Below are 20,399 nucleotides of genomic sequence, written 5' to 3'. Positions count from 1 at the left end.
CGAACCGGAGACCTCAGAACTGGGAAGCGGACGTGCTAACCACTCGACTACCGTGCCGCCCCTCTGGGGAACCCTTTTTTGGAAAATCAATCAATCAATCAATCAATCAATCAATCAATCAATCAATCAATCAATCAATCAATCAATCAATCAATCAATCAATCAATCAATCAATCAATCTTCAAGGGTTCTTTTGAGGCTCAGGGTTCCTGTAAGAACCGTTTCAATACTGAGAACTCTTTTTGGAAGAAAGGGTTTTTCAAGGGCTGTTGAAAACATTGGTATTACAAGATCCTTACCATCAAATTTTCAAATGTTTAGCCATGTTTCAGTGTTCACTCAGAAATTCTAAGGAAATTCTACAACGAGAGCACTGAGTAAATTTTATCAGTTTAAAAAAAATAAAAAAAATAAAAAAAAGTTACTGCAGCATTGAGGAATGAACTCAAGACCTTCAGGTTGGGAGACAACCACAGTATGACCTGTACTGCATGCTAGTGTGTCCAAAATGAGGCAAACTTGGAGTTAAGGATTCCACCTGAGAGCAGCAATATACAAACACACAGCAGGAGGAGCATGGGTCATTTGGTACACTGGCTGTCCCCGAACCTGAAGGTTGTAGCTTTGTACCTCACCCTTTGAATAGCCTTTTTTTTTTTTTTTTGATTTTTGTTTGTTTTTTATAAACTGGTAAATGTACTCAAAACTATCATTGTACTATTCACTCGGAAATTCTAAGGTTTTTCAAGTCTTTATTTCAGTTTTTGTGAGGCTTGTGGCTTTGGCCTATGAGGTAGAGCTGGTTGATTAGTAACCAGAAGGTCTGCTGTTCAAGTCCCACTCTTTCTTTTTTTGTCAGTACACAATGCGACTGAGACTGGGATTTAAGAGGCATTTGTCTACAGAAGAACTTTTTTTGAATGAAAGTTTCCAATTTGTGACGTACAACACTTAAACCAAGAATACAATCCAAATATATTATGTAGAAACACAATATACTCTCTATATATTTTGTTCCTGCCGTTGTAAACCATTTTTATTCACTTTTGAAAATTGTGGAGTTGACCTATTTCTGGCTGTGTGTGAACGGTGGCTGTGGCTCAGAGGCTAGAGATGTTTGCGCAGTAACCAGAAGGTCAGCTGATCAAATCCCACTCTCTCCAATGTGTGCTGTTGAGTCCTTCTGCAAGGCATTTTACACGCAGAGAGGCCGTCGCCGGAACTGCGGCCGGGGGCGGCGGCCGCAGGGCACATGGGCTGCCTGATGAGGGGCCGGGGGAGGCGGCCGCCCGATGAGGGGCCGCCGGCCACAGAGAGCCCGCCGCCGGAACTGGGGCCAGAGGCGGCGGCCGCAGAAAGCCGGCCCCCCAAAATGGGGCCGGGGTGGCCGCCGCCCGATGAGGGGCAGAGAGCGGCGGCCGCAGAGAGCCCACCGCCCGATGAGGGGCCGGGGGAGGCGGGGGCAGAGAGCCCGCCGCCGGAACTGGGGCCGGGTTGGCCACCGCCCGATGAGGGGCAGAGAGCGGCGGCCGCAGAGAGCCCACCGCCCGACGAGCGGCCGGGGGCGGCGGGGGCAGAGAGCTGGGGCCGGAGGCGGCGCCCGCAGAAAGCCCGCCCCCCAAAATGGGGCCGGGGTGGCCGCCGCCCGATGAGGGGCAGAGAGCGGCGGCCGCAGAGAGCCCACCGCCCGACGAGGGGCCGAGAGCGGCGGCCGCAGAAAGCCCGCCGCCCAAAATGGGGCCTGGGGCGGCAGGGGATAAATAAATAAATACATAAACGAATAAATAAACAAATGTATACATAAATAAAAAGAGCTATAAAGTGCTGTTCAGTGTGTGATTGACGTTTCGCTCCCTCTCGCTATTGGTCAATGCTGTGGAACCATTATGCGTCAAGACGAGCAAAAATTCTACTTTCGTCGTGATGGTCGTGAACCGTCCCGGACCACAGGCGACCAGTCGTTGAACGTGTCACACTACGCGGGCGAGGCTACGTCAAGTCAACCCAAAATCGTTTACGACATGCCCCGTTTGTCCGCGACACGTCGGTCGGGCTGAAATCGGGCTGTTTGATTGTAAATATTGTCATCACTAAATTTCTGTAAATATCCATCCAGCAGAACAATTAAAAACTTGTACTTTTTAACCTAAATCTTTTTGTTTACATATGCTATCATTACTACATTGAATAAGAATGACTTAACGTGGATATGTTTTCTTGCCAGGTTCTGGCATTACATGGAGTCAAGTGTTTATCTGTTAACAAAACTATCTCTATCATTAATAATTTGTGACACTTAGTGGCTACCGCCAATTCATGCCTCCATATAACATGTATCGTGATCTGTTTCATTTATGGCAACAGTTAACAAAATGTTTGCAAAAGAGTCTATGTGAAAAGGTCCTTTTCAACACTTTAAGACAAATACCTGCCTAAATACAGCAAAAGGGAATTTGGGCCAAACTTACTGCGACACGTTAACTCAGGTTCGATGTGGAATTTTTATATGCCGAAATGTTTGTTTCGGCAGACACATAAGTCACTGCATTATAAAGCTGTTATTCCGGACGGTGTGTAAGGTAAACATGCATATTATAACATGGGTGTTCGGCTTTGTTCTCTTCTGAGCCAATTTCGGAAACAGCTGCCTCTGCCGCTGCCATGTTCCAAATGCCGCCAGTGTCATGTGACTGCATTGTTATGTCTGACTGGTAGAATGTTAAGGGAAGGAGTCGTCATGTGATTATTGTTGCTACGCCTGATTGGTGAAACGCAGTTGTAACATAGATGATAAACCGCTAGTCGGGTTATTTCGTTCATATTATATTTTCACTGGTCATGTGACCAGTGATTATCCAATCGCTACTGAAAGGGGTGACGTCATGCGGCAGCGCGGTCAGTATGGGAGATTTAATGCGGAAGTACCGTAGCGTACGGGGGAAGGAGTGGGGTGGGTGTGCTTCGCCGCGAGCTACAGGAGCCCTCTACCGTGGCCGGTCGAGTGTGTTACGTTCACGCAGCGGGGTGGCATGTTGTGCACCACGACGACGGGCTGTGTTCTCAACTGATGGTGAGCTAAAAAGGAGTAGGACCCGCACCTACAAATTGAAATGGATTGAAACCTCTCAAGAGTCGACCTCCTCCTGCCAGGCCGGTAGGGGGCTCTTCGTGGCCCACAACCCCACTTTCGCCTTTTGACATCTTGGCTACTATGCATCCAACCTTTTGAAGAACCTCTTTCCATTCCACCAACTGCTTAAAAACCCCTTTGCACCTGTTACATATGCACACACACATTTTTGGACTATCTCATTAGACCCAGACGTGGGTTGTCGATCAACTGTGGATGGACTGAGGGCTTTGCGCATTCGTCAACGTTGGGTTTTGGATGTTATTGATTGACTTTGGGAGTGTTGTTATTGAATGAATTTGATGAAGCGCTGATTGAACTGTTTTAAACATGATTGTTAATATTTACTGTACATAATTATATTCTGGTGTTGGTATGTGGTTTTCCTATTTAATACACTTTTTGCAAATCAATCTCAGTTTCCTGTCCACTCTCTTCTGAGCGAAATCCTAGAATCTTCTGATGAATTAGCCTACTGATTACACTATATATTACGATATATTAACATCAATTTTTATAGTATACTGGTTGCTCTGGCTCATTTGGCTGCCAGTGCAGGGTTACATTTATGGTGAGCTAGCCAGGAGTACAGACAGGTCTGAGATTGATAATCGGGATAAATTCAATATTTAGAGGCAAAATGGATATTTTGGAGAAACATGGTATAAAAATTCCAAATGCTGTTTTGGTCAAATATGCAACACATGATACAGATGAAGAGGTGATCGCATTTTTGGGTCAACATGGTAAATTATCTAATGTTAAAGTGATAACTGAGGCTGGTGTTTTCCAAGACACAATTGTTGTTGAATTTAGCTCAGGTGCTGCTTTGGATGAGTTGCGGAAAACACTTCCGTATATATATAATTGTCCGACCGAAGATGTAACTTATGAGATTTTAGAGCTCTCAACATTTTGTTCTAGTTATTTTGGGACATTAAAAACAAAGCAATATCTGGGTGAATTGAGAGAGTTAGCCAAACTCACAGGACAGGATTACGCCGAGGTCCTGCAGGGGGGGATGTCTCTACTGGGTCAATCCATTGCTGAGCAAAACCCTACCCTGAAAATGGAGGTTCCGGCAGATGTCAAGGAGGATGTGCTGTCACCAGTTGCCCAGCCGGCCATTGTTGCCCAGTTACCTACCACCGCCACCTTCCGTCCGGTGCCAAGTGTCACAAGGACCATACCGAGTATGACTGAATCATGTCAAATTCCCCCAGCTGCTACTGACCGGGATGCAACAGCCACTCCTGTTATGTCTCGCCCCGATTTGAATCCACCAGGAGTACAGCGTTATGTAGTTGAACATATTGTGAAGAATGATGATGCCATCCATAAGTCATTTCAGAGGCTCAGAGCATTTTCAGGACGTATTCCAAGGCTGCAACATGAATGTGATTATGAGGCGTGGCGTGCTGGTGTTGAGCTGCTGTTAAAAGATCCAGCTATCTCGGATCTGCAATGTTCTGGGAAAATATTTGAAAGTATACTTCCACCGGCAGCGGATATGGTACGTCATCTTATGCCTGAGACGCCACCATCAGTTTATCTCCAAATTCTTGATTCCGCGTATGGGACAGTCCAGGACGGTGACGAGTTGTATGCAAAATTTATGGAGCTGTATCAGGATTCTGGCGAAAAACCATCAGAATACTTGCAAAGATTGCAAGTTGCATTAAACTTGGCTGTGAAAAGGGGAGGAGTCCCAGCTACTGAATTAAGTCGACATCTGTTGAATCAATTTTGCCGTGGTTGCTGGGACAATACCCTCATATCAGAACTACAACTGAAGCAGCGCAAATCCAATCCCCCATCTTTTGCTGAGCTGTTGCTATTACTTCGGACAGAAGAGGACAGAGAGTCAGCTAAGGTCCAGCGCATGAAGCAGCACCTCGGTTCAAAAGCGAGGGCTGGGGCGCATGCTCAATTTGCTTCCCCTATTTCAGAGGAAACACAAGTTACTGCGCTGGCTAACATCACCCAACAGCTTTCCCAACAGCTTGCTGGCATCCAAAAGCAGCTGGCCGCTCTTACTGCACAATCGAAAGATAAGCCACCTGTACCATCTACAACTACTCAAGTCAATAAGGCAAGTGATGGTGGAAAACGCAACAAGACCACCCCTCGACATGACCAGCAGACTCCCTTATTTGGACCCAAGCCGGGTTATTGTTACAATTGCGGAGAAGATGGACATATAAAGCGCAACTGTAGTAATACTTCAAATCCTGCCCTTGTGGCAATGAAGAGGAAACAGTTTGCAGAAAGACAGAAAAAATGGTCACGAACAACCTCTCATTATTCCCCATCTTTAAACTAGATCAGGTTCCTGCTGAGGGGCGAACAGGAACTGTTGCGGACCCACCCAGTCCCACCATGCAGACATTAAAATTGAACAACCAGATTCATTCCACGTCCAGCGAGATTGTTCAGTTGCCAAGAGGACTAATTGGCTCAAAATGTACTGGTCAAGTAAAGATTTCTGGTCAAGAAATGCCATGTTTGCTGGATACAGGATCACAAGTAACAACAATACCAATTTCAATTTACAACCAGCATTGCTCAAACCAACCTGTGAAGCCCTTGTGTGACTTGTTACAAGTAGAAGGTGCGGCTGGTCAAGAAATCCCTTATTTGGGTTATATCGAAATGACAATTACTTTCCCAAAAGAGTTTGTTGGTGAGGATATGGATGTGTGCACACTGGCGTTGGTCATTCCTGACATCAAGTCCGGGTTCCAGTCACAAATCCTGATTGGCATGAACACTCTCGATCCACTCTACGAGCAATATCTGCAAAGTGCTTACACTTCTTACAAACCATCTCGACACGGCTACAGAACTGTTTTGCATTTGCTGCAGCTGCGACATCAGCAGGCCACTGGACTCAAGGATTGCAACGTGGGATTTGCTAGTAAAACTCCATTTGAGGTTCCAGCAGGCTGCACCATGGTTATTAAAGGATCTGCACGTGTGAGCCCATCATTCGCTGGCAAGTGTGCCCTCATTGAACAGCCATCTTCCGCACTGCCTGGCGGATTGTGTGTAAGGAATAGTCTTGTCATCTTGCCCAGTCATGCCCCTTATACCATCCCTATTCTGATCACAAATGAATCTGAGCAAAACATCATACTTCAACCATCAAGAATCATTGCTGGATTTTCCCTGTCACCCCAAATTTTGACCCAGAATGTTTGTAGCAAACCCAGTAAGCGGGACCCAGATGATGATCTTAAATTGGATTTTGGAAATTCACCCATTCCTTTGGATTGGAAAGAACGAGTTATTTCTAAACTCAAGCAGATCCCAGAGGTGTTTTCGCATCATGATCTTGACTTCGGATGTGCTGATCGTGTCAAGCATCACATCCGCCTCCACGATGAGACCCCATTTAAACATCGAGCACGGCCCATTCATCCGAGTGACATTGGAGCAGTTCGTAACCATCTGCAGGATCTGTTGGAAGCTGGGGTAATAAGAGAATCAGAATCTCCCTTTTCTTCTCCCATTGTGGTAGTTCGAAAGAAAAATGGTGACATAAGGCTGTGTGTTGACTATCGCAAATTAAACCTTCATACCATCAAAGACAATTATGCACTTCCAAATCTGGAGGAGTCATTTACTGCACTCACTGGATCATGCTGGTTCAGTGTTCTTGATTTAAAGTCTGGATATTATCAGATCGAAATGGCCGAGGAGGACAAATGTAAGACTGCATTTGTAACCCCGTTGGGATTCTGGGAGTTCAACCGGATGCCGCAAGGCGTAACCAATGCTCCAAGCACTTTTCAGAGCCTTATGGAAAGATGCATGGGGGACTTGCACCTGAAAGAGGTTTTAGTTTTCCTGGATGACCTAATCATTTTCTCTGATACTCTTGAAGAACACGAGCGTCGCTTGTTAAGAGTACTACATCGACTTAAAGAGTATGGACTCAAGTTGTCACTTGAGAAGTGCAAGTTCTTCCAGACTTCGGTGCGATATCTTGGCCATATTGTTTCCCGTCATGGCGTGGAGACTGATCCAGAGAAACTCAGTGCGTTAAAATCATGGCCTGTCCCAAGGACACTGAAAGAACTGAGATCCTTCTTAGGATTTGCAGGGTATTACCGCAGGTTTATTAAAGCATACGCCACCCTTGCAAAGCCCTTGAATGACCTAACAAAGGGGTACCCTTCCGTCCAGCGAAAAACCCATAAAAGAACACTTGGCCCAAGCTATGATGCTAAACAGCCTTTCAACGAGAGATGGACGCCAAACTGCCAACTTGCTTTTGAAACCCTCATCGATAAATTGACGACCGCCCCTGTGCTAGGATTTGCAAATCCACAACAGCCCTATATCCTGCACACGGATGCAAGCACTATTGGTCTCGGAGCCACACTCTATCAGGAACAGGAGGGACAACTACGTGTTATTGCATACGCAAGTCGAGGTCTGTCTTCCAGTGAATCCCGGTACCCCACACACAAGCTGGAGTTTCTAGCTTTGAAGTGGAGCGTAACAGAAAAATTCCATGACTATCTGTATGGGGCCAAGTTTGTCGTCATAACTGATAACAACCCATTAACATACATTCTGACCACTGCCAAGCTTGACGCCGCTGGCCATAGATGGCTTGCTGCCCTTTCTACCTACGATTTTAAACTCCAGTATCGGGCTGGCAGTCAAAACGGTGATGCAGATGCACTTTCCCGAAGGCCACATCACCAACCTCCTGATGTTGACTGTTGCAAAGAATGGGGAATAGTCTGGTGAGAACTGCAAGTATGGAGGGCCCCTCTGGAAGTTGCCTCACCCCGGTGGAGACACTGAATTTGGCTGTTTCCGCTATCCCTGAGTGTTATGTTAGTGAGTCCCACCAAGGATTGCCAATTGTACCTCCGTTTACGCTCTCCGATCTCCGGGAAGAACAAAGATCTGACCCCAGTCTAAGAGAAGTTATTTACCTACTCGAAACTGGCAAAAGTGTCCCATCTACAGTGCATGCGGAACTTCCAGGGTTGGCTCTTCTCTTAAGAGAGCAGAATCGGTTGGAGCTCAAGGATGACATCCTGTACCGGAGGAGGCAGGATAGAGGGCAATTATCATTCCAACTTGTGCTACCGGAAGGGCTACGACAAATGGTCCTTGCCAGTCTCCACGATGACATGGGTCATATGGGGATTGAACGCACCCTTGACCTTGTGAGAGCCCGTTTTTTTTGGCCACGTATGGCTGCCGATGTGGAAGCAAAAGTCAAGTCTTGTGATCGCTGCGTCCGACGGAAAACTCCCCCTGAACGAGCTGCACCACTGGTAAACATCAGAACTAGTAGGCCCCTCGAGTTGCTGTGTATGGATTATTTGAGCCTTGAACCTGATCAAAGTAACACCAAAGATATTCTGGTCCTCACAGATCATTTCACTAAATACGCAGTGGCTATCCCGACTGCAAACCAAAAAGCAAAAACTGTTGCCAAATGTCTGTGGGAGAACTTTTTTGTGCATTATGGTATTCCAGAACGTCTGCATACTGATCAAGGTCCTGATTTTGAATCCCATCTGATCAAGGAACTCTGTGCCCTTACTGGTATTGAGAAAACCCGGACCACACCATACCACCCTCGAGGAAACCCCGTCGAAAGGTTCAATCGGACTTTATTAAGCATGTTGGGGACTCTCAACCCAGATCAGAAGAAACGATGGAAGGAATATGTGAAACCACTTGTTCATGCGTACAATTGCACAAGGAATGAAGTCACTGGATATACGCCATATGAACTTATGTTTGGCCGGTCCCCAAGGTTGCCCTTGGATCTTGCTTTCGGATTGCCTGTCAGAGAAACCCCTACAACATCTCATTCAAATTATGTGCAGGACCTTTGCACTCGGCTCAGAGAAAGCTACAAACTTGCGGCCGAGAATGCAGTCAAGTCGGCAGGACGAAATAAGACTCGTTTCGATCATAGAGTCAAACCATCCATTCTCGTCAAAGGTGATCGAGTGCTGGTTCGGAATGTGAGACTCAGGGGTAAACATAAGTTGGAGGACAAATGGGAGAAACCCATTTATGTTGCTGTGAAACGTGTTGGTGACCTTCCTGTTTACATTGTGAGATCTGAAACTGATTCCTCTGGAAAAACACGGACATTACACCGGGATCTTCTGCTCCCATGTGGCTTCCTGCCGGAGAGTAAAGAACCTGAGTTGCCAGTTGTTGAAACTCTACGCCGATCTCAGACTCGGAGTCAGAAGACTGCTGTTGAGGAACCAGTGGATAGGTTGGATGAAGAAGAAGAGTGTGGAGTCTCTGTTTTGGTTCCACCAACTCTCAAATTTCATGTGGATGGATGCTTTGCTCTACCATCTCCATGTACCGATGCTGTAGAGGCTGGTCCTGTGCTCTCCCCTTCCAGGAGCTTCTCTACCGTGGGCTCTTTGGCATCTGATTCTGGCGCTCCAGCTGTGCTTTCTGGTGGAGGTGATGACTCACGAGAAGCTAGAGACTTGCCTGAGGCCATGGATTCCCCTCCTGACGTGCAGTCAGTGGACGAGGATGCAGAAGTTGGAAGCTCAGTGGAGACGCCCCCTTTGCAGGCTGAGGTGCCACCACATGAAACTGACTTATCTGTTGAAGCCCTTGATTCTATTATTCCTGATGCTACCTCCCCTGTAGTTGCTGCTGAACCTGCCCCGGTCGTTCGCTGCTCTTCGCGGCATAGGGAACCGCCTAGGCGTTTACAATACGCTGAGTTGGGTAAACCCCTGATCTCTGTCGTGCAAACACTTTTCCGTAGTTTGGCGGATGCGTATGGCGACGCCTTTACTCTTCCTGTAGATAAGTGTTGATTCCGTTCTTGCGTGATTGAGAGCGCATGCATCGGAGCTGCATGAGTCTAAGGGGGGAGGGTGTAACATAGATGATAAACCGCTAGTCGGGTTATTTCATTCATATTATATTTTCACTGGTCATGTGACCAGTGATTATCCAATCGCTACTGAAAGGGGTGACGTCATGCGGCAGCGCGGTCAGTATGGGAGATTTAATGCGGAAGTACCGTAGCGTCGGGGGAAGGAGTGGGGTGGGTGTGCTTCGCCGCGAGCTACGGGAGCCCTCTACCGTGGCCGGTCGAGTGTGTTACGTTCACGCAGCGGGGTGGCGTGTTGTGCACCGCGACGACGGGCTGTGTTCTCAACTGATGGTGAGCTAAAAAGGAGTAGGACCCGCACCTACAAATTGAAATGGATTGAAACCTCTCAAGAGTCGACCTCCTCCTGCCAGGCCGGTAGGGGGCTCTTCGTGGCCCACAACCCCACTTTCGCCTTTTGACATCTTGGCTACTATGCATCCAACCTTTTGAAGAACCTCTTTCCATTCCACCAACTGCTTAAAAACCCCTTTGCACCTGTTACATATGCACACACACATTTTTGGACTATCTCATTAGACCCAGACGTGGGTTGTCGATCAACTGTGGATGGACTGAGGGCTTTGCGCATTCGTCAACGTTGGGTTTTGGATGTTATTGATTGACTTTGGGAGTGTTGTTATTGAATGAATTTGATGAAGCGCTGATTGAACTGTTTTAAACATGATTGTTAATATTTACTGTACATAATTATATTCTGGTGTTGGTATGTGGTTTTCCTATTTAATACACTTTTTGCAAATCAATCTCAGTTTCCTGTCCACTCTCTTCTGAGCGAAATCCTAGAATCTTCCGATGAATTAGCCTACTGATTACACTATATATTACGATATATTAACATCAATTTTTATAGTATACTGGTTGCTCTGGCTCATTTGGCTGCCAGTGCAGGGTTACATTTATGGGTGTAACATAGATGATAAACCGCTAGTCGGGTTATTTCATTCATATTATATTTTCACTGGTCATGTGACCAGTGATTATCCAATCGCTACTGAAAGGGGTGACGTCATGCGGCAGCGCGGTCAGTATGGGAGATTTAATGCGGAAGTACCGTAGCGTCGGGGGAAGGAGTGGGGTGGGTGTGCTTCGCCGCGAGCTACAGGAGCCCTCTACCGTGGCCGGTCGAGTGTGTTACTTTCACGCAGCGGGGTGGCGTGTTGTGCACCGCGACGACGGGCTGTGTTCTCGACTGATGGTGAGCTAAAAAGGAGTAGGACCCGCACCTACAAATTGAAATGGATTGAAACCTCTCAAGAGTTGATTGACTTTGGGAGTGTTGTTATTGAATGAATTTGATGAAGCGCTGATTGAACTGTTTTAAACATGATTGTTAATATTTACTGTACATAATTATATTCTGGTGTTGGTATGTGGTTTTCCTATTTAATACACTTTTTGCAAATCAATCTCAGTTTCCTGTCCACTCTCTTCTGAGCGAAATCCTAGAATCTTCTGATGAATTAGCCTACTGATTACACTATATATTACGATATATTAACATCAATTTTTATAGTATACTGGTTGCTCTGGCTCATTTGGCTGCCAGTGCAGGGTTACACAGTCATATAGCAGAACCACTGTTGGCGTCTCTGGTAAAGATAATGAATGAAAAAAAGGAAAAAAAGTAACGACTTTAGTGCGGCCAAATATAGCGGAGTAAGAGTAGCGATACTTCTTCACACATCTACTCAAGTAAAAGTATTGTGTGGTAAAACTACTCTGAGAAGTACATTTAAAAAAATAAATAAAATACTGGTACTCAAGTAAATGTAACGGAGTAAATGTAACTCGTTACTACCCACCTCTGCTTATCATAAGGCGTTATGCTGGCTATGGCAAATGCGTCTCTAATTGTTTTTTGAGTAGATGAAGTTTCACCTCGTGTCCCACTTCGAGTTTGAATTGGTCATACAGGAGCTTGTGATGGCGATTCAAATGGTCATGTACTGTTTTTTTTTTTTATTACCTCGTGTTGCGGCAACAACGGCGACTCTCGGCAGAGGATTTTTTTTGTTCTGTAACTTCTTCTTTTTATAGCCTAAATAGTTCCATATTACGGATTTTGACTTTCTTTTGGCGATTAAATTGACTGCCACTTTTTGTGCATGTCGGCTGTTAGCGGACCAGCCTGTGAAGAGGGGGGGCGCCGGTGACTGAGTGGCCGAAGGGAGAGAGGTAAGGGGTGGGGTTGGGTGGCGGGGGGTGGGGGTTGGGGTATGGCCGTTGACTGAGTGGCAGAAGGAAGGGACGGGGTGAGCGTGAGACATGAAGTAAAACAAACGTTGCTTGCTCTAAAAAAATAAATAAATAAAAACATTGCATGACTTGCGATGTGGCTATCGCGCATGCGCACATCGCGATGGCGATATTCAAACGATATATCAGGCCTATTCATACATACATACATACATACATACATACATACATACATACATACATACATACATACAATTTGATTCATTTTGAGAGAAAACACAAGCAGACTTAAAGACAGCATCAGTGTATAATCAAGTATCGATGTATACAGGTTCACATTATGCTCTTTAAGCAGGGTTGGGAGGGTTAGGCTACTTATTTCCAACAGTCTATTATGTTATGTTATGTTATGTTAAGTTATGGTCTTTGGTCCCAGCGGCTCTTCTCATCCTGCCGACTTGGGTCCTCTGGCACAGTAGTTGAAGCCAACAGCCTCAAACCTGGGTGTCAAGATGGACAGTGACTTAAAACTGGACCAGCAAATTGCCGCTGTTGTCAAATCCAGCTTTTTTTTAAGACAGCTGGCTAAGGTCAAAAATCTCCTATCTCAGCAACACTTAGAAATGGTAATCCATGCTTTTGTTACTTCTCGGCTGGATTATTGTAATGCACTTTATTTTGGGATCAGCCAGTCCTCCCTGCAGCGTCTCCAGCTTGTCCAAAATGCTGCTGCTCGTCTCCTTACTGGTGCCCGTAAGAGGGAACACATAACCCCTATCCTGGCCTCTCTTCACTGGCTGCCCGTGAAATTTAGAATCCATTTTAAGATTCTTCTATTTGTTTTCAAATCTCTCAATGGTCTTGCCCCACCTTATCTCGCCGAGCTCTTGCACCCCTACACACCTGCCCGGTGCCTCAGATCAGCAGACCAGACTCAATTGGAGGTCCCGAGGGCTAAGCGGAGGCTTAGAGGAGATCGAGCCTTTGCTGTTGCCGGTCCCTCCCTTTGGAACGACCTACCACTAAATATTAGGCAGTCCCCCTCGTTATCCTCTTTTAAAAGACATCTTAAAACACATCTGTATTCTTTGGCTTTTGGCGCAACATGAGACTTGTTCTTGGTGTTTTGTGGTGTGGATGAGTTTGATGTTTAGTCTACTTATTTATGTATTTATTTATCTCTTTATTCACTACTTCTTATTTATTTACTGATGTAAAATGTATTTACTTGTAAAAAAAAAAAAAAAACCTGTATTCACACTTCAAAATGTTTGCTTTGTTCTTGTTTACTGCAAAACTGATGTTTATGTACAGCACTTTGAACACAGCACCGCCTGTTCTTAAAGTGCTTTATAAATAAAGTTGAGTTGAGTTGAGTTGAGTTGAGTTGAGTTCATTTTATAGTGTGTGTCTTGGCTGCTGGGCTTCCAGTCATTTCATGTTCATTTTTGTTTTGTGTTTTTTTTTTTTTTCCAAATCAGATTCCAGCTTCTATGTAGCATGTATGTAAACAAACATCCCATGCCGGGCCTTCAATGCCAGATTCTGATTCACCATTCTCATCCTCCATGTAGGTTCAATGTGACATCGACATTTGATCTATGCTAACGAGTTTTGCAGCGGTGCGTGTAAACACAGTGGGATTGATAAATAATTGATTGATAAGTACTTGTTGTAAGACCACACATGGACAAAATGTGTTTTTGTACATCATTTTTTTCTGTGGGTGCGTGTGTGTATTTTGGTTTTTTTTGTACTCTGTTTCAAATGTATAAAGCAAGTCAAACGATGCTTAAGGCCAAACGGTTCAAGGCCAACTAATGGGCTCTGGAAAGGGGAGGAGCGCGGGTAAAGAAAATACCCTGGTGGCATGAATGCCTTGATCAGACTACACGAAAACAGCCCGATTTTAGCCCGACCAACGTGTCGCGGACAAACGGGGCATGTCGTAAACGATTTTGGGTTGTCTTGACGTAGCGTTGCCCGTGTAGTGTGACACGTCCAACGATTGGTCGCCTGTTGTCCGGGACGGTTCACGACCATCACGACGAAAGTCTAGCATGTTAGAATTTTTGCTCGTCTTGACACATAATGTGTCATACCTAGTCGTCGTCCGTTTGGTTCCACAGCATTGACCAATAGCGAGAGGGAAGGAAACGTCAATCACACACTGAACAGCACTTTATAGCGCTTAAATTAATTAATTTATTTATTTATTTAATTAATTATCCCTTGGATATCTCATGGGATGGGTCCAGACAGGTTGAGTTGAGTTGAGTTGAGCTGCCGCGCTGCGGCTGCGTGGAGCGCGCACGCCTCCATGCAACCCATCGTCAGGCAACGGCGACATGAATAGAGGACCAAAAAAAATATATATACATATTGTGACTGTTCTAATAATTTCAGACATTTGGGTATATGAGTAGGGATGGGCACATATTTAGTGAGGATCGATCACATTTTCATCTAGTCGGGCCAGGCCTGGCCGACTTGTCACCCGCGCTCTCACTTGAAAATCCCCCCCCCCCCCACCTCGGAGTGAGTGGCGTACTATCCAATGCACCGTACTAAAACAAGTCAAATATGAATAAATTAAGCAGTATGAAAAATTACTCAAACAATCTAATATTTCAGTGTTTGATAAAATAAGAAAACAAGATGTCATCCCACAAATTAATTAACAAAATTGGCTATATTACCCCAGCGCATGTAGGCCTAAATACATTAAAATACAGTGTTGGCTAAATCATATTTTAAACACTCTTGAGGAGCAGGGAGGGCAAGCAATGCATCACATCACACTTGTCCCGTGCGTGCTCCATTCACGCAAACACTCCCTGTCCATGCCTCTTTTTTTTTTTTTTTTTGTCCCACCTCCCCGACAAACAGTGGCCGACGCGTCTCTCTTGGCAAGACAACACACGATGATCGGCTGGTGTCTTGTCGCGTTCAGACTTGGAGTGTGACTACACGCCCCGTCCATGACACGGAGCGAATTTGTCGGGTAATGTGACAGCGCAACTGTCGTGTAAGACAAAAAATCGTGTCGTCTGACCTCGGCATAAGTGACAGCATTCACATTTAGCAAATGATTCTCTTCCCGCCACTCTCAGCCAAAGTGGCTGTGCGTGAGAGCTACATCTTCCAGAACTTTGCCGAAGGGGGTGAGACAAGGTCCTTCTAACGCGGCCAAAAACACACATTTTTAAAGGGCCACAGGTATGATAAGCTCTTGCCACTTTGCAGCGAGACTAAACGTGTTTTGAAAATACAACATCTGGGAGTCACTTTGACCTACTCCAAAGAACATTCGTCATATCCCCAACTACTCCTTTCTTGTATCCACAATTTGTCATTCAAATATCTGCAACCACGTCTTGCCTATGGCAAACTGCATCACTTTTGCCAACCATGCTTGTTAAGTTAATTTTATGGTGCTCCATTAAGATACCTAGAATTTTATTAACGGGTACAATGCAAAAGTACCACTGATTGTCACAGCCACTAAAGTGGGGTGATATTCATTGGCAGTTAAATGTCTGATTCAGCTGAAATAAAAGGGATACTTTGATCATTGAGCAATTTTCAGCAATAAAATGATTTTGTGTAGAATATGATGATTTATTTTTAGTGTGCAATTAATACATTGTTTTGTTTAATCATGTTTGTAATTATTGTCAATTGAAGATGTCACCTATGCAGAGAATGGTTAATGACCAATCACGACTCACCTGTTTTCTGGGTTTAATAAGCAAACTGAGTCATGGTCTTTGCCCAATTCCTTTGCTGTCTATAAATGTTAAAATTCACTTGCTCTGCTTACCATGAATAGGTTCACGTGCCAGAAAAACTGTGGGAAAGGCCAAGGAATTGCTTTTTCCACCGTCAAGCTTCCTAACCTTGCCACAATTGGCAAAAGATTGTCCAAAGGGTTATATCACAATTGAGGGACGCCTCATGAGGTAAGTTGCACATGTGCACATTCTCACATAGTTAACTCATTTTAATGTCTTTTTTCGGATTATATTAGGCAGAGCCTGTTCAAATGGTCACAGCTCAGTGAGTCCATGTCCCTATCAGAAACGTCTATCAAACAAGTATGATTTCTCAGTTCATCCTATTGCCAATCGTTGTAATGCCATGAACGAACAAGGCTTTTTTTTTTAAATTTCATTTTAATTGAATTTTCACAGAATCAAGAAATGGTTAAAGTGTCTCTGTGGAGAGAATCAGCTACAGAAAATGTAAATGTGGGCTGTATATACAGACTGACACACTTAAAGGACAACAAAGACAGTTCTGCGTTTGCCCTTAACACGTCAAGCCATACCAAAATTAAAGTGAGTTAAAGCTGGTAGTTTGGTTTAACACAACATATTTTGGCAAACTGGTTTATTTATTTATTTTTTGTTTGTGTATTCAACAGGGATGCTGTACAACAGAAGAAGTCCTCATCTTGGGGCTTGATGAGGAGGGGACAAAAAAAAATCTTTGACATGGCTGGGGACCAGTCCACATCCCTATTAGAATCTGGTAGGAGGGTTTCCCTGAAGATCCCAGCATTCCAAGTGAGGGGCTCTTGGCTGAACTTAGTCAAAAAAATGGGTTCATGGTTGCAATAAAAAAACAAAACAAAACAAAACAAAAAAAAAACTTTCTTGCTTTGACCTTGACTTGTACTCATTATTTTAATTTATTTATTTTTTACGGCTTTACGTTTCTTCAACAAGTTAACACCAACCTGGAAAAATATTGTCGTATCGCATTTTTTTTAAGTCTTTTTTTTTTTTTTTTTTAACTCCTACATACTTCAGATTTACAATAGTTGATTCCATATTACTTGCAGTACTAGCACAATTTAAAATTAAATATCAACTTTCCCCATTTACTTTCAATTGGACTGATGTTGAACTTGTCCATATTACACGCCCACTTCCATACATACAATTGATCATTACCAGCTCTCTGATACTGCTCAGTGTGTAACTTGGTATATAGTGCATTGTTCAGTAACCAGGAGGTCACATGTTTGAATCTGACCTCTGATTGCACATTGCAAATATATCCAGGGCCATTATGCTAAGCGATCTACATGTATCCCAACTGAATATATCTAATTTCATTGAAATGATTAAACACGTCTCCAGGTTTCAGCATCAGCTGACACAACTACCAATACGCCATTAGCCATGTTGGGGGTCAAGTTGCTTCGCTTACTGGTAAAGCATCCACCTTGCATTACCCAGGTCTACCAATCTGTGGGTTCAAACCCAGGTTGGAGCACTTTTTTTTCTCCTCCAAATTCAGGATAGTCATACAAGTTACTATCCATTTCATTAAATGTCATTTGACATGAACTTTTTAAAATTTTTATTCATATTTTGACTGAAATGATTAAAAGCACGTGTCTCCATTCAGCAAAACCTTTCAGCAGCAGATGACACTTTTAAATACAAATATGCCATTAGCCATGAATGTGAATATGTTGCTTAGCTAACTGGTAAAACATCTGCCTTGCATTTCCCAGTCCAGCCAATGCGGGGGTTCAAACCTTACTTCGCTCAATCTTCTTTTTATGTCCAACAACTCCCACATAATACTTCCGATTTTCACCATTCAAATTTCAATTTGCTGAGAAAATACACGCTTTCCGGGGTATATATTGTCTGATTCCACATTACTTCCATTCGCACAATTTAACGTTAAAGATCAACTATTCCTCATCCATTTTCAATGTGCACAGTAAAGTAAAGTGCACAGTACATGTACAGGCAACAATAAAAGCAATAAAAGCACACAGTAATTTAAAAACAGTCAATTAAAATTAAAGTTTAAAAAAAGAAGTCAAGACTAAAAATCAAAACTCAAGGGAAGAAATGAATCGTGATGCTGAATTTTCATGGCCTACATTCTTTTGTCTTACCTTAAGAGTTTCTGAGAGACAAAAATAGTTGTAAAGGTGTCACTTTACAGAGAATTCTGTTGAAATTCTGAACTGCATGACATCTAGTTTAGTATTAACATTAAATCGCATAAGAAAATGTATGGATGGAATGTGACTTACTGGCCTTACAATGAGATCATCAAATAAAAACAATGTAGAACCTTAGTCAACATTTCTCATCTACCTGCCTGGTTCACACATAGAGAATCGGGCTGTTTTTGTCCCGATATTGCCACTTCCCGACCAAGGATGTCAAACGCCCGACAATCGTTTGTCTTTATAAGATTATCTTATAAGATTATCTTTATACAGTATGTGAGATGTGAGTGGATTTGTCCCGATAATTGGGTCCAAAACCAGTCGGGGCCGACAATCTTAAATAATGAACATGTTCAATATTTACGACAAAAATCTTAACGTCGGCGGGCACACCGAGGTGCGCCTGTGCCACCAACTATGACGTCAAACGGAATGTAGCCAATCAACTGAAAAAAACAGAAGTGCGCGTATACAAAAACAACAACAATGGAGCACCGATTTGATGATCCACCATGGCAACGGGGAAGCAGAGGGTGGCGTACTTCACCCTAATGCAGTCGTATAATGCTTACAAACACGTTTTTAGGATGCAACACTGCAGCAGCTGCAAAAGAGAGACAGGCTGTGCGGGAGAAAATTTCTGCACAGGTCAATGCGCAAGTTTAAATGTAGTCCTTTGCAATCACAATATTATTTCAGGTTGGGAAAAAAAATGCTTGAATGGTAGCTCATTAATTCATTTCACTTATATAAGGATAAGTGCTCCTGGCAGCAACTGAAGATGAAATATGAAAACATTGTTCAAACAGGTAAGACCTCCACATGATCTCACAGGTTTACCTCATTTCGACCATGCTTTATTTCTGTTACCTCCTTTCTGAAACTGAAGACGTAAAGTTTCCCCCACATTTCAGGGTTTCTTGAACCAGGGTTGTCAATAAAACTGCTTTGTGAAATAGACCCCAGTCAGACATGACATGTAGGCAGCATTACCAGACACACATTTATACAATTTCTTGAGAAAAAAAAAAAAGGAAAAAAGTTGATTTGGCGTTGAGTACCCCTTCAAACATTTCAGGGACAAACAGATTGAGCTGAATAAATGACATCATCCTTTTGCAGCTGCCCAAGCCTAAAACCTGATAAATGATGCAATAGATGAAGATGCGTATAGGTAATGGCATGTGACTTTTGGTTTGTCCTGTCAGGGGTCACGACAGTAAGTCACTCGCATGATTTGTTTGGCACAAGTTTTATCCATCCATCCATCAATCTTCTTCCGCTTATCTGAGGTTGGGTCGCGGGGACAGCAGCTTTAGGAGGGAAACCCAGACCTCCCTCTCCCCAGCCACTTCAACCCGCTCCTCCGGTGGGATTCCAAGACGTTCCCAAGCCAGCCGAGAGACATACTCTCTCCAGCGTGTCCTGGGTCTACCCCGGGGCCTCCTGCAGGTGGGACATGCCCGGAACACCTCTCCAGGGAGGCGTCCAGGAGGCATCCAAACCAGATGCCCGAGCCACCTCAGCTGGCTCCTCTCAACGCGGAGAAGCAGCGGCTCGACTCTGAGTCCCTCCCGGATGACCGAGCTTCTCACCCTATCTCTAAGGGAGAGCCCGGACACCCTGCGGAAGAAACCCATTTCGGCAGCTTGTATCGCGATCTCATTCTTTCAGTCACGACCCACAGCTCGGGACCATAGGTGAGGGTTGGAACGTAGATCGACCGGTAAATCGAAAGCTTCGCCTTTTGGCTCAGCTCTTTCTTCACCACGACAGACCGATACAGAGTCTGCATCACTGCAGACGCTGCACCGATCTGCCTATCGCACCGATCCTCCCGCTCCATCCTGCCCTCACTCGTGAACAAGACCCCAAGATACTTAAACTACTCCACTTGGGGCAGGATCTCATCCCCGACCCGGAGAGGACACGCCACCCTTTTCCGACTGAGGACCATGGTCTCGGATTTGGAGGTGCTGATCCTCAACCCAACCGCTTCACACACGGCTGCAAACCGCTCCAGTTTTATCTGACCCTTTTTTTTTTTTTTTTTTTAGAGCTCAGAATTGTTCATTCGGTAGTCTTACCGATTCAACGTCTTATCATCATTGCTCTTTTTTTTTTTTTTTTTTTTTTTGTGTGTGTGCGTGCGTTTGCGTGTGTGCGTTTGCGTG

This window comes from Festucalex cinctus, chromosome 7 (assembly GCF_051991245.1).
Source record: "Festucalex cinctus isolate MCC-2025b chromosome 7, RoL_Fcin_1.0, whole genome shotgun sequence".
NCBI classification, from domain to species: Eukaryota; Metazoa; Chordata; class Actinopteri; order Syngnathiformes; family Syngnathidae; genus Festucalex; species Festucalex cinctus.
The sequence above is the reverse complement of the archived record's forward strand: the minus strand, read 5'-3'. Positions refer to the sequence as shown.